We start from the raw sequence: 14,028 nt of genomic DNA on the forward strand, positions 1-14,028 counted from the left end.
AAATACTGTTAGTTTTCATGTTCCTGATTTTTCAGTCTTTTTTTTTTCAAAATGCTTTTATTATCGGTGTGATGAACTTCAGAGAGACACTTCAATATTTTTTCCAAAAAATGTCCTAGTGTAAAAAACCAGTAACACAGCAAGCCTTTATTTTCTGTTATTCTGCATCATTGAAACATGACTTACTTGGGTATTCAGGTCTGATATCCTTGAATTTAGGGGTTTTCTTTAACAGACCAAAACTGTAATGTTCCTGTCCAAGTAGATTTTGGGTTAGAGATATTAAACTTATATTTATTTAGAATTCTCTTTGGTACTGTTTTTCATTTTCATCTCAAATCCCATAGTAATTTAGAAATGCAAAATATAGATGTTTTAGAGAATACATATGTTTAGAGAGGCAATTAAGTAAATTTTGATTTATCGCTAAATCATTTATCAAGTTTTTCAGTTGTCAAAGTAGAGACTCTCAAAACACCCACATGCTAGCTCACACTGTTTTTCAAACATTTGTAAGGGTAGCTGGCCTTCGTACTTCCACTCTAGGAGCAGGTGAAAGTGTCCCACATACCAAAAAAGCTAATAAAAATCAGAAAATAAGGTTACAGAACTGTGGAAACATCAGCTCCTACAGATTTTGGCTCCTGAATATGCTTTGAGGAGCTCCAGTCCCCCTACTCCTGCAGTACAACACTGCTAAAGCTGAGCATGAAGCAGCAACTTCCTACAGAAATGAAGGACCCAAAGCAGGGCAAGGGCGCTTTACTGCTGCAATACTTAATAGTACCCTTTCTTTAATTTAGTTAGGATTACTTTTGTCTGTAAAAGAATAAAACAGCCTCGAAACCTGGATTGAAATAATAAACAATTGGTGCAAATTTTCCAGCTCTAGGAGTAAATTACATGCAGTGATTTTTAAATATAAAACCAAATATATAAACTATGGGAGAATAAATAAAAGACGAATTATGAGACAGTCTTGTAATTACCTACAGTCTTAACAAGAATATTATGTGTTTTCATACCAAACAGAGATATGAAATGTAATTATTTCCCTCCCTCAAGAGCAGCAAATAAAAGACTGCAGTTCATCTTTTTCTCAAGAAGGACAGGAAAAAATACAACCTTTTCCATGCTTGTTAGGAATGTTAACTGTGGGGAGAGAGATCTTAAAAATAAAGTAATTTATAAATGAAAATAACAAGTGGCAACAGGTTGCATTTGAAAGCTGAGAATTAATTTCTCAATTTCACGTATCATTTAACCAGTGTCAGACAAAAAAAAAAATTACCCTATAAGTAATATCTGCAGTGCAAAGCCAATGAGCTGCTGACCACAGGAGGATTGGCTTGGCCATGGCTCAGAAATATGGAAGAGACTTGCAGTTAAAAACCAGACTGAGGGTTCGGTAGAGGGGCAGCTGTGTTACTCCTCTGTCTGCATCTCCACTACAAAGCACTCCAGAGCTGTCTCACAAACCTATTTGATGTGGCCTCTGATACTTTGATTCATCTGTTTACTCCTGGAGAAAGTGCAGCTCTCTAAATGCAGGAAGTGCAAGCCACTGAGTATTTCTAATGAGCAAAGAATCAAACAAGTGGTTTGGAGGAGCAGTACCAAGAGCAGAATGGGATTAACCCAAGCAAGCACTGAACTGGCTGATGATGGGATTTCTTCCAAACACCCTTCCAACAGTATTTGTGGTTTGGGGAGGGCAACTGGGAAGGAAGACAAACACAGGAACAAAATCCATCCGATTTTTGTTTCTTTACTTTTTTAATCACTCATTACCTGTATTCAGGCTATTGAGAACCTTTTTTGGCAACCACTTCAGACACTTATTTCCACACCTGGAATTGGTCATGGCTGGGACATAATTTCATTCCTTGTGACCTGTGTAACATCAACTGGGCTATTGTGCTTGATTACAGCAAATTGTAAAGATGCAGCAGGGCATCCAAAAGCTTTATCAACTGCAGCACAGAGATCCCCTGGCTGCTGACACTTCTGAATGACTGAGCACATCTAGATATTGATGAAGCCCTTGCTTCCATAGGAGAGACCTCTGTTCTTATGGTTATTTAAGTTAAAAGGGATAAAGCAGCTAGAATTGCATCTCAATGTACCTTAAACTAAAGGGTATACTTATATTTTGACCTTACATATTATGCCAAAAGGCACTGCAATGCACACATTTATTTTAATAACACACCAAAACGTTGGAGATAAAAATGTTTTAAAATGATATAACTGCTCGACTTTAAGAGATGCTAAAGCCTAATGCTGAACTAAAAATAACCATAATGCAGCCTAGATGCAGCTTTAAAAAAAATAAATTGATAATTGCCTATAAAGAAGAAATTAATTAGAGATGTGGCAGAATCTTCACCCCCTGCGAACTTCCAAAAGTTTAATGGCCCTGTGAAAAGGAGTGACTCTCCCAAATGGCAGGATGCCTATAGGAAAGGTGACTGCAAGAAGCTCAAGGTAAAGCACTGAAGCAGACCTGGAAGACATTTTACATTCTGAATCATTTGGCTGCAGCCTTGCCTGGCTCCTTGCCCACACCACAGGCAATAAAGGAACCAAGACAAAGCAGTGCTAAAACCAGTCTGGCAGTTGGGGAGGCAGAGACCCAGCAGCAGACAGACAGCAGAGATGGGGGCAGCCCAGCACACACAGCAAAGCAGAGACACAGAGCTTTACACAAGCACATCATGGTGAACAGTATGGAGCACACAGATTTTCATCGGTGCACTGGAACTCCTGTGCCCTATAAGCAGAATCCATTTTTGAATCAAGAAAATCAAACACACACAACAAAAGCAGAAAACCAAAATCAAGTCATGCAAACATCTTGCAGTTAAGACTGGATTTCACTACTGTAGGCTTTTTGTAGGCTTAAACATCCATAGGAAAGATTTTCAGAATCCAGACTGTGTAAATAACTCTGCCCACCTACCTGAACACCATCTTCATATACCTTGCTCATACTTAGAACACCATTCACATTCCCTACTCAAATGTTTTTAATGCTTTAAGGGAAAACTATCTTTTGAATGTACATACTTACCAGTTTTACATGATTAATATTGCTTATTAAAACATACTACTTCATGTTTTTCCTGAGTTGGAAGAGACCTAAAAGGATCATTTAGTTCAACTTCTGGCCCTGCATGGAACAGCCCCAAGAATTTCACCATGTGTCTGAGATAATTGACCAAAACCACTTCTTGAACTCAGGTTTGGTGCTGTTCCCTGGTGAGCCTGTTCCAGTTCCCAACCAACCTCTGGGGGAAAACCATATTCAGCTATGATCTAACATTTTTGTTGGATAATCCTATGAGAGAGAAGGTTTTGTACAGTTTTGACTCAATCATGTTAAAGTACAGCTACTTAAAAAAAGTCCAAGAATCTAGATGGTAGCTTCTGTTTCTTTAAAAAACTTTGCTAATGCACTTAAGTTAGTCACCACCTCGCAGTCTGAAAAGCATTTTGCAGCAACACAGCCATTCAAACACTGCAGATCTGATATTACTCTTATCATTAGTCACATGAATAGTTTTGCATTTGATTTAACACACTGTTGGAGCAGTTGTGCTCCTCGCTGCCTTCTGTCCAAACATTTGCTCCTACTCGTACTGCCCTTCTGCACTGGCACAAAGAGTTCCTGTAAGGAAAATATGTAGGAAAAAAAGCCCTGCAAAAAACTGCGATGAAGTTTTCTCCAATCACACGCTACAAAAAGTAATGTCTGACAATAAACACTGGAAAGCAGGAGAGCAGCAGGACTGTCTCTGCCACCTTCCACCCTGCTGTGTGCTGTGGTACTGAACTGGAAATCCCAGCCTCGGTGTACATCAGAAATCTTTCAGTAATAACAATCTCTTCTTAGGTGCAGTAACAGTCACACTTCAGTCCACAGACAGGTTGTGCCAAAATAGTCAGAAAAGACATGAATTCAACTCATTTATGCTCAATTTGCTGCCTCTAGAGGCATTGTGAGACATCAGCTCTGCTTGACAAAGCCATTTAGATGCTATAGGAGAGACAAGTTCCCTGTATCTTAAAATTTGTTTAAAGTAGCTGAAGGCAGTTCTGCACTGAATTTATACAAAATACAGAACCAGTATGTGCAAAATTCAGAGTTCATTAGCTTAATCTAACCACATGAAGACATTTTTATTCTGTCCATTATTATTGGAATAGGCATTAAAACAAATCCAAATACAGAATCTGGGCAAACAAATATTATGGCAACTCTGATGAAACAAAGCTTTCCCAATGAAACGTTAAATGGCAGTTTTGCTCTAAGTGAAACTGCCTTCTTAATCTTCCTTGAGATTTTAACTTCACTTGCCTGTTGAAAAAGGAACACAAGGGGCATTCCATGTCCCACTGGCCTCTCCTGCAGGTCTCTAAAGAGTGCTTAACACAAACAGTAATTTATGGTATTACACTCTTGGACTACAAGTACTTCAAATTCCACTTCAGGGTATTAGGCCAACTGCTGTTTAAATTATGTGTAAACTAGCTGAATCATGACCCTCCACTGGAAAAGTCTGCCTTATAGATCATGTCCTTAGGGAGTTGAATGCTGTAATGACAACTTACTGCCGAGCTAATCAAGGATCAGAAAACAAAGTTACAATTAACTAAAGCAGAGGCACTGCAAAAACAAATCAATAGTGCTACCCAGCTGAACCAGGTCATGCATGCCAGAACCTCCTACTATATTGCTACTGCAGTATATGACTGCTAGAGTAAAAAAACTCTAACCCTCTGCAAAATCACTGTGTTACTGAAAGTTGTCTTTTTACTCCACTACAGTGAAGTCAGAACTTGTTTGCTATTTTGGAATTTTTACATCCCGTCACTGGTCAGCTCCTGATTTTGAAAATGTCCATGATTAACCCTGGCCCTGAAGGTATCTGGAGGGTTGGTCTGTGCATTTTTATGCAATTTCTGCTCTAAGTTTGCTTCATTCACTCAATAAATGATGGTCACCAGAAGTACATACACCTTTAAAAGCCCAAGGACTCAATTTTTTAAAAAATAAAGACTTTAATAACACCAGATTTGTTTTTAAAATCCAGAATTCCACATACTACATAAGCCTGCTGCAAATCAGCAAAAGAATTTGTACCTAAGAATATTATACAAATCTGTTTCAAATAGGTCTATATTTACAAAATGATTTTGTGCTGTGGACTGGTAATGAGTCCTATCAACAACAGTTTCTGTAAATGAGTCTGGCTTTGCCCCTCACTGTGGAAAAACAGACCCATCTGGAAGATCTGAGTGCAGAGATAGAAGCTGAATCCAGAACATCCATGGGAGAGACTTGGAGTTGCGGTTGTCAGAAAGAATGAACAACCAAGTCATAAATATACACACTGACTTCCTGAAAACCAGCAGTTTATTCTAGTCATTTTACAAGATGATGCCACAGCAATAATCCAAAATCCATGGAACTTTTACTTGAAATACAGTACTTGCATACCCTCTAGACCATGGCACTGCAAGGAGCTCAGGAAGGGGCTGCACCTGAGTGATGTGTGTGGAGGAGCAGGGAAGTCAGGGGAGTGCTGTGCACACAGAGCCATCCTGGGGCCCTGTCAAACACAACCTCTGGGAAAGCCAGCAGCATTCCCAGACAGCCTCAGCCAACTTCATCTCTATTCTTTGAGAGGTACTTCAATAGATTTGGTGATTTATAATCAATTAATCACTTGCTCTAGAGCACATTGCATTAACTGAAATAAACCAGCCAGGAGAAAGTTTTTGTTAACCACTAGATTGCTAAACAAGTGTTTTTGCTTATCCCTGCTAAATATCACTAAAAGTTTGATACATTGTTTTAGCTTACCTTCCTTTCACAAAGCTAAACAAACATGCAGTTTTCCAGAGGCTCCTAGTTCCCCTGCCACACTTAGAAATTATTTAAAGCACGTAGTGTTTTTCACAGGTATATTACAACCACTTTTATAAATAAACTCTGATACACCATAGCGCTGTGGAACCCCAAATTTTGCCCTTTTTTCCCCCAGTAAATTAATGGAAACTCACAGCTGCTTTCCTTTATCTAGGCAAGCCTCTCTCTCTAGACTACAGAGAAGTGAAGCAGGGAGACTGCAGCTCTGGTGGGGTGTAGCAATGCCTGCAGTCTAAGCCCTGAGTTATCAGCTGCGGACAAGGGAGGGATATAAAACAGGGAAAAAAAAGAGGAAAAGCCAGTTTGTAAGTGTCATGCCTGCAAGCATTAGCCTCTCATTCAGCAGTAGGGTTACTGAAACACAGATCATTGGACTGGGAGAGCTTTGGGTCAACAACTCAGTTCTGATACACACTCAATGGGGTTAGTGTCAGGGGTGCTGTTTAATAGGGGAAACAAACATGAGCATCTCTCTAATCCCCAAAGTTTATGAATCTTTGACTTTCTTACAGGCATTTTATATGGAAAAGAAAACCAAAAATCCAACTGGAGTCATTCACTCCAGTATTAGAAACCTTCCTCTACTCAACCACAAAAAAAAAAAAAAGTTTCCTTAATCCTTTTCTGCAAAACACTGCACAGCAACAATTTCACCAGCTTACCACTCTGCATTCCAGTTTCTTGCCAAGGCAGAGAGCAGACACTAATTCTCATGTGGAATAGATCACTCATTTGCCAACATTTTTGAACCTTTATAACTGCTGCTTTATAGTTTCTGAGGTAGCAGAATAAAAAGAAGCAATGACAGATATATGTTCTGAACTAGAGTATTATCAAAGCACAGTAATTGTTATCTCATTTTAAGAAATGTAATGCCAACAGCTCAATGGAAATATATTTCATGTAATTTAATACAGTTCTGCTGGAGAAGTGTAAATCAAACTAAAATGCTGTGAGCAATAGAACTGCATTTTCAAATAGGAATTGTGATACATATATTTCAACATCATTTCCTCATCCACATCTGCCCTACACCAACAAAATAACCACTTAACACACGGAGCAGTAGCTTGACCACTTTTTAAATTAATTCCACTAAATATGAGTGCATAAGGCATGCAGAATTATACAGGAACTCCTGGTCCTTTAAGGCAAAACTGATTGGCAGTTTCATAACTATTAAAAGAGAGAAATAAAAAAGAAAATCCTGCACTCCCACAGCTTGTAGGAAATGTGCCTGTAGAAATGGTACCATATCTTGTTTCAGCATAAGGAAGTTCAATCCCCTCTGGTGCAGAACTGAGGATTTGAAAATATGCCCTTTACTGAACATTTCAATAAGCCATCCTAGTTTGAATCTTGATATTTTTGTTGATTCAGTCTGAGCTATTTAGTTATACTATTTCCTTCAATCCTCTTGGATCTCTTAACTTTCCAGTATCAAGGTATCAAGACCTATTATATTATTTTCCTGATCCATTAAATGGATAAATGGCTTTACATCTTCTATATATTCCTTTCATTGATTTATCTTTTGCTGCCTTAGTGTAAAAACTATCTTTGTTAGGAATATGAATTCCTGCTATTTCTTTTCCTTCATTTCTTGTTTCTCTACTTCATTCCACTTCCCCTGACATGGCTGCTTTTTCCCCATTCACTTTAAGGAAAACACCAGGAACTTATATTATGCAGTCCTTCATCCCCCTGTACCATTTACTCTATTAATTGCCACAGGGTTTTTTTTTCATTAGTTCTCAGCTGAGTTGCACCAAAATCAATCCAATTAATTATGTTTTCCCTTTTTCCTATATCATTAGTCAAGATGGCAAGTAAAGCCAGGTGACACCAATGCCTCTAACACATTATTTAACAATTTCCTACAGTTTGATATACCTTTTTTCTTTTTTTTTTGCAGTCAGTTGTTACCAAGAAGATGAAGTTCTTGCATTCAAGGATTTCAAAATAGTTTTTAACCACAAATTGAGAAGCATAAATATCCAAGGCTTTTCAGCTGCAGCACAGAGCCCACCAATAATAATTACAACCTGATATCTACTAAGTACAATGAATGAAAAGGTGATAAAATCTGCAAGTACCCAACTCCTTATCAAACACGCAATTCTTACCATTAGATCACCTTTTAATCTTCATAGAAACACAAGAAGAAACAGTAAAAAAACCAATTGCAGACTTGATATTACATCTTAGTCTGAACTATCTTTTTATTTTATTTTTGTCATCTTTAAGACTTTATAATCACACATGCACTTGATAGATATGAAAGGGAAATTCTGGTTTTCATTGTGGTCTGAATTTAGTAAGAAAGTAAAGATCATCATAAACTTTAACCGCTGAAGCCCCATGATCAAATATTACTCAAATCTAGACCTATATTCTTACCTAAAGTTTATCGGAGGCAAAGGCACTTTTTGTTGATTCAAGAAGCAGAAGAAGATTGGAGGCAAAAAGGCTTCAGACCATTGCACCAAGTGCTTAATTATTCCGTTTATCCTACCAGGGACAAAAGTCAGAGCTACCACACCCAATTTACTACCTTTGAATCCTAATATCCCAAATAATATCACCTAGCAAGTTGCTGATAGTCTCAGTTACCCAGGCACTTGCCTCACCAACCCAGTGGTCAAGACCCCAAATATATAACTAATGATACAGGTTGCTATTAGAACATAAACCAAGGGCTGAAACAGCAGAAAGCTTCCCTAGCAGGGTGTACACTGCCCCACAAGGCTGTAATTTCACTGCCTTGTTACTCTGCCAAACAAAACATGTGTCAGTTTTAGTAATTATGCAATGCATCACGCTGGCCTGTTTCACTTGCTTCGATCATGCCTTCATTGGGATACCAAGATCATAAATGCTGAAGGGCATTTGTCTAAGAGAATGTGTTCTGCAGCTACAAGATGCATTTTCCCTCCATCTGATGTGAGATGTATCCTGTACCATTTCATCATCAGGATAGTAATGAACTCAGCACAGCAATGCTGCACTCACACTCTGATACTCTACCACTCATTTTTTTCCACTAAAAAAAACTGCAAAAGGAAGAGTGTCAATTTCAGCTTTTTCAAAAATGTATTTTTGTTCCTAAACTATAACTGTGCTTTTTAAGAGTTTTATATTCCAGGCAGAAGATAAAACCATTAACTATTCCACACGTAATGACTTTGTGACTCTATTTGAGATTGTACAGCTGAGCATCTCCTGTTCCCCTGAAGACAGCAGAAGCTCCAAATTCTCAGACTCCCCCCTCTGCAAATTTGGGTTTTAAAGACAGCAACCACTCTAACATTTTCTTGTCAACTGACACAGGATCTGACCCAGAAGACAAGTCTGAAACACATATTTAAGTGTCATTCACACCTAGATTTACACCTCACTCCTGAGATTCAAATGCTGTTTAATAAAACAAAAAAGTGTAACCACTTTTACTTGGCTCTCACAGGTTTTTTTGGTTTTTTTTTTTGTAACTATATGGTAACAGCATCCCAACTGTGCTTTTCATATTAAAGCAGAACAAGAGAAAAGGTCATAGAACACTCTGGAAGCCAACACTCATTAATGCAGTGTTCAAGGTTAGATCAAAAGGAGCAGTGGAACTGGGATTACACGGACTCAAATGGCTCTACTCCTTTTTTTGCTTATTTGCTGTTCACCCCATAGTGCCTGAAGCTGTTGACACAGCTGCCTGCAAGCAAAATTTATTTAGAAACCCCTTCATATTGTACTGTTCACATTCGCTGTAACCAATATTTCAGGAATTATATTTACAGAGCAGCTGTGAGCAAAAGGACTTGGATATGCAGCAGAAAGTTACAGCAATTGACTCTTTATATTCAAGGCACACACATTGCAGAAACCACACACAGAGAGGTTCTTCAACTGAATTGTCAGAGAAAGACACAAAAGCACCTTGGCTGTGTTACGTTCTCATACAGTTGCCAAAAATCTATCTTTATCAAAACCAGTACTTTCTCACTTCTACAAATCCAAAGCAATCCTGCACAGCTTCAGTAAGTAGTACCCACATCATAAAATAGCACATAGGAAACTCAGCTTTCAGAATACATTTCAAATTGACAAGTCCCAGGATGCAGTATAACTTCTTCCTAAATACTCAATTTTATCTCTTCCTTAAAGAGAGGGAGGATGTTTTGTTATAATTATAGCTTAGTAGAAGATATGCCAGTTTGAGAAGACAACAAACAACATTTACTGAAGGCTATAAAATCTGTGAGGTAGACTATGCTTGACATCATCTTGGAGCAAAATGTTCCAAATCATTTCAACTTGTCTTTTTGAAAACTCCAGATAAATAACCACACTTGTCCTAGTGGACTTATATAGCACATCTGGGGCATATATACTTACATTGGATTATGCCATTTAAAAAAATTAATTCCCAACTTTAAATCCACAGGAAAGTTTCCACAGTCCCCCACAGCCACAGCTAAGCCAGCAGTCTTTCGTAAACTCCCCTTTCCAAATTTCTTTACCCCATCTCTGTCTTCTTCAGTTCATAGATGAATTCCCTATTGAAATCTTACAGAATTTTAATGTGATTAATAATCTCCTCTTTGCTTTGCAAAGTATTTAACCTTGCTCTTTTGTAAGGTCATAAAAATAATTGTTATAAATACTCTGGTTCAACAGACCTAAGAGAACCTGCTTTTCTACAGATGAGAAGTCCTGTATGTCTCAGGAATGTGGTATCTATGTATTTCACATTACAAATGGATTTACTTACATACCCACAGAGTAATGCTGACAACACAGTTTCAAAAAAAAAAAAAATGTACCTGTGGTGTTATGTGAAATAATCCTGGAAAATTGATAAAGCTAACATGTAAAGGCCTAAAGTAAATTCTACAGTGGGTGATAGAAGAGAAAAAGCAAAGCTGTACTCAAAGGAATTAAACCACCCTGCAATATAAATGTTTCAGTAGTCCCATAAAACAATGAGCTCTAGCAGATTATGGAAGGAAGCAGCCAGACCATGAATTAGGTATTGGAAACTGAATCCACATTGAAAAGAAACCTCATGACAAGTCTGAGGGTTGGATTAAGAACCTGTTGCCCACATAGGCTTTAAATACTGTATGCAACAAGGTGGGTAAGACCTTGCAAAGAAATAAAAGGGAGTAAACCAACTGGTAAAAAAAATCCCAAACTATTTTTTTAAGGTTAATTCAGGAAGCAGGAAGTGAGAGCACGTCTCAAGAGAAACCAGCTATGACTTTTTACACTTCAAAACCACATTGTCCTCTATAAAAAGAAAAGACTAAGAGGGAAAGAAAATAAAGTTCCCAAATTAGACATAGTAATTTCTCACACTTTAGGTAGTAAAGTATCTGCAAAGCTGAGACTAAAGATGCAGTCACTCTTACACAGGAAAGAAACACCCAAGTAGAATATTATTTAATTCTTTTGCATGAGAGACATTTCTGCCAGGGATAGATATTCTGAAGGTCTCTAGGATGAGAGAAACAAGCAATACCCCAGGATGCTACCACTCCATTATATTCCCACAGTTCCACACATTTTGGTTTGTCTCCCCAGCTATTCAGGCAGTGCATCACCACAGGACGGTCAGCAGCTGAGGGACTCCAGAGATCATTCCTTTGTACTCCCCTACTGATACTGGGGAGGAGCACAAGGCACTTCAGCCAGCTTGCAAAAGTCACTGGCTAATGTGAATTACTCTGCTCAGCACAGACAGGCCAGCTCTGTGTGACTCACTGATGAGCCTCCACTGCTGTGACCAGGGTTGAATTAACTGCCACAATGAACAGAACACTCAGTGAACCCATCTTATTTTCAGACAACACATCTCATATCTTGTTTTTCCTGGTAACATTGTTACTTTTTTTCCTGCTCATTCCACTCCTTCTCACTCAAAAACAACCACGTAGACAAATTACATGCTGCAAGAATGCTGGACAACAGAATTTTTTTATAAAAACATGAAAGAGAAACAAAGCATAAAATGCAGATTTGAGAGTTAAGATAAAGTACTACACTTCTTATCTGACCATTACATGTCATCTGTGCCTGAGACACGAAGAATGGAGAGGGTATGAGCATATCAAGCTTCATAAATAAGCAAAACACTCCTGGAAATATTGAAAGGAGACTCAAAGGAGTTTGCAGCTATTGGTGGTTGGTATTTAATTCAGAGCACAAATTACAAAGGAAAACAGAGAAAATGGATTATGTTCAGCGGTATGATATGCAAGTACTAGGTACAAATACACATCTTTCATTACTACACCTCATTTATTAAGCTTCTCCAAAAATGTTTACAAGGAATTGAATCAAACCAGCTATCAAACAAGAACTCCATAGAGTTCTGCCAGGACAGCCAACACACAGCTCCTGACTTTACAATGGACAACAAGCCTGGAGCTCATTATCTAAGAAATGATCACCCAAGTTCTCCCTCCACAGCCAGTCTTTGCAGGCCTACAGAGCCCTCATTCTCATGTAAGCCGATCTGCAGATACACATCTACTTGAGATAGCTGTTTACAAACAAAAGGCAAAAACTTGTCTCAGTGCATTTTAATGGGTATTACAAAAGACGCCACAAAACCAAGAAAAATTCCCTGACCAACTAATATTTATATGCTGCTAGAAAACAGCAGGATGAGAAATTTTAAAATGTCCATGGTATCAGTAAAAAAACCAAACCAAAATCTTGGATTGTTGCAACATTTTAATCCATGAGGAGGTTTTACAAAATATTTTTTGATCTATGCCCACCCACATGCCAGCTCCAAAACATCTACAAGATGAAATAATTTCAAGCAGATCACGACAGCCTTGTGAGACTGAAAGAACAGTGATAAATCTGCACCAATAGATCACTCTCAAAAAATGCATAAGGTAGTGAAATACTTTCCCTTATATCTTTAGGAATGGAGTATGTGCACATGCAAACACACATTGCTGTGTAGGTACACACACAGAGCGAACCAATACACAATTTCTCTGCATTGTGTACTTCAGTCTGGATCTTAGCAGTATTGTATCCAGGAGAGCCACAAAAGCAGGCAAGTAGTCTTTCCTCCAGCTAGTCTATTCCCTGATTCCAAGTTGGAGAGGGACTGAGACAGGGGAACAATGCAAGGCTCACAAACAGTTTTTATGCAGTCAAGAAACACAAACTTCTCGATTTAGAAGTTGGGATTCAGAACTCCTTCCTCTGTATAATTTATAATGTAATTATAGTATTGCTTGCAGCTCCAAATGACTCATGCAGGACCATTTTGGAAAAATACCTCTGTCTCCCAGAGCAGCTTTTCCCTCTAAAACTGTTGTGCACTGTGCTGAATTTATTCCCACAGGGCGCCTCCTCACTGTAAGAAAAGGTTTATGTTTTGACCCTGGGCACTGCAGGATTTACCATTTGGCAAGGATGGTTTCCTCATACAGCTGCTGTAGCCTGGCAAGCTCCTAGCACTGCCTGCATTCCCCTGAAATGCTCCTCATGCACATGGACTGCAGAATTCATGCAGGCAGCTGAAGTCAGCCCAGAACGTGCCACACTCATGGTGCCAAGAGCAGTCCCTGCAGCAGGGAACATCAATGGTGCCATGAGGACGTGCTGCAAATCCATCCCCTGACCAGGAAATGTGGTGCAGTGATGGGAAAGTCACGTAAGTGTCAAACCAGGAATCAAACATTTCAGAGAAGCTGTTACCCATTTAATGGGAAGTTTCATGAAACACCACTAAGAAATTTCATTTGGAGATGAAAATCACAAGAGCCCCAAACGACACTGTAGTTGTACTGAGAGATTTCTGTGTGTACTCCAGACATTGTTCGCTACGTCAGTAAATAAAGAGGACAGTGATTGTAAACATTGTCTAAAGACACATGCAGAGCTGGAAATGCAGCTAGTGGAGGCAGGGAAGGTGAAGAACAAACACAAACAACGCAGGAAGTATGTGAGGGGGAAACCTCATGTACATGACTTTAGTAAATTAATCCCCTCATACCCCACCAAGCATTGGGAAACATTATTTTATATTTCAAAAAGGATAATTTTGTGCTTAGTATCTTAAGTAAACAAAG

The 14,028-nt window shown here is 38.6% G+C and overlaps 1 protein-coding gene across 9 annotated transcripts in view; it reads right to left on the bottom strand.

Moving 5' to 3' along the window:
* Positions 1 to 14,028, bottom strand: part of GULP1 (GULP PTB domain containing engulfment adaptor 1) — a 143,379-nt gene that overhangs the window by 89,801 nt on the left and 39,550 nt on the right. The window contains exon 1 of one of the 9 annotated variants that reach the window (XM_038141782.1): positions 8,336 to 9,882. The exons of the other annotated variants lie outside the window; for them this stretch is intronic. The gene's annotated coding sequence lies outside the window, so the exon portion shown is untranslated. Of the gene's footprint in view, positions 1 to 8,335; positions 9,883 to 14,028 lie in introns of those variants that run through there. 9 annotated transcript variants of the gene reach the window in all.

This window comes from Motacilla alba, chromosome 7 (genome assembly GCF_015832195.1).
Source record: "Motacilla alba alba isolate MOTALB_02 chromosome 7, Motacilla_alba_V1.0_pri, whole genome shotgun sequence".
Classification (NCBI taxonomy): Eukaryota; Metazoa; Chordata; class Aves; order Passeriformes; family Motacillidae; genus Motacilla; species Motacilla alba.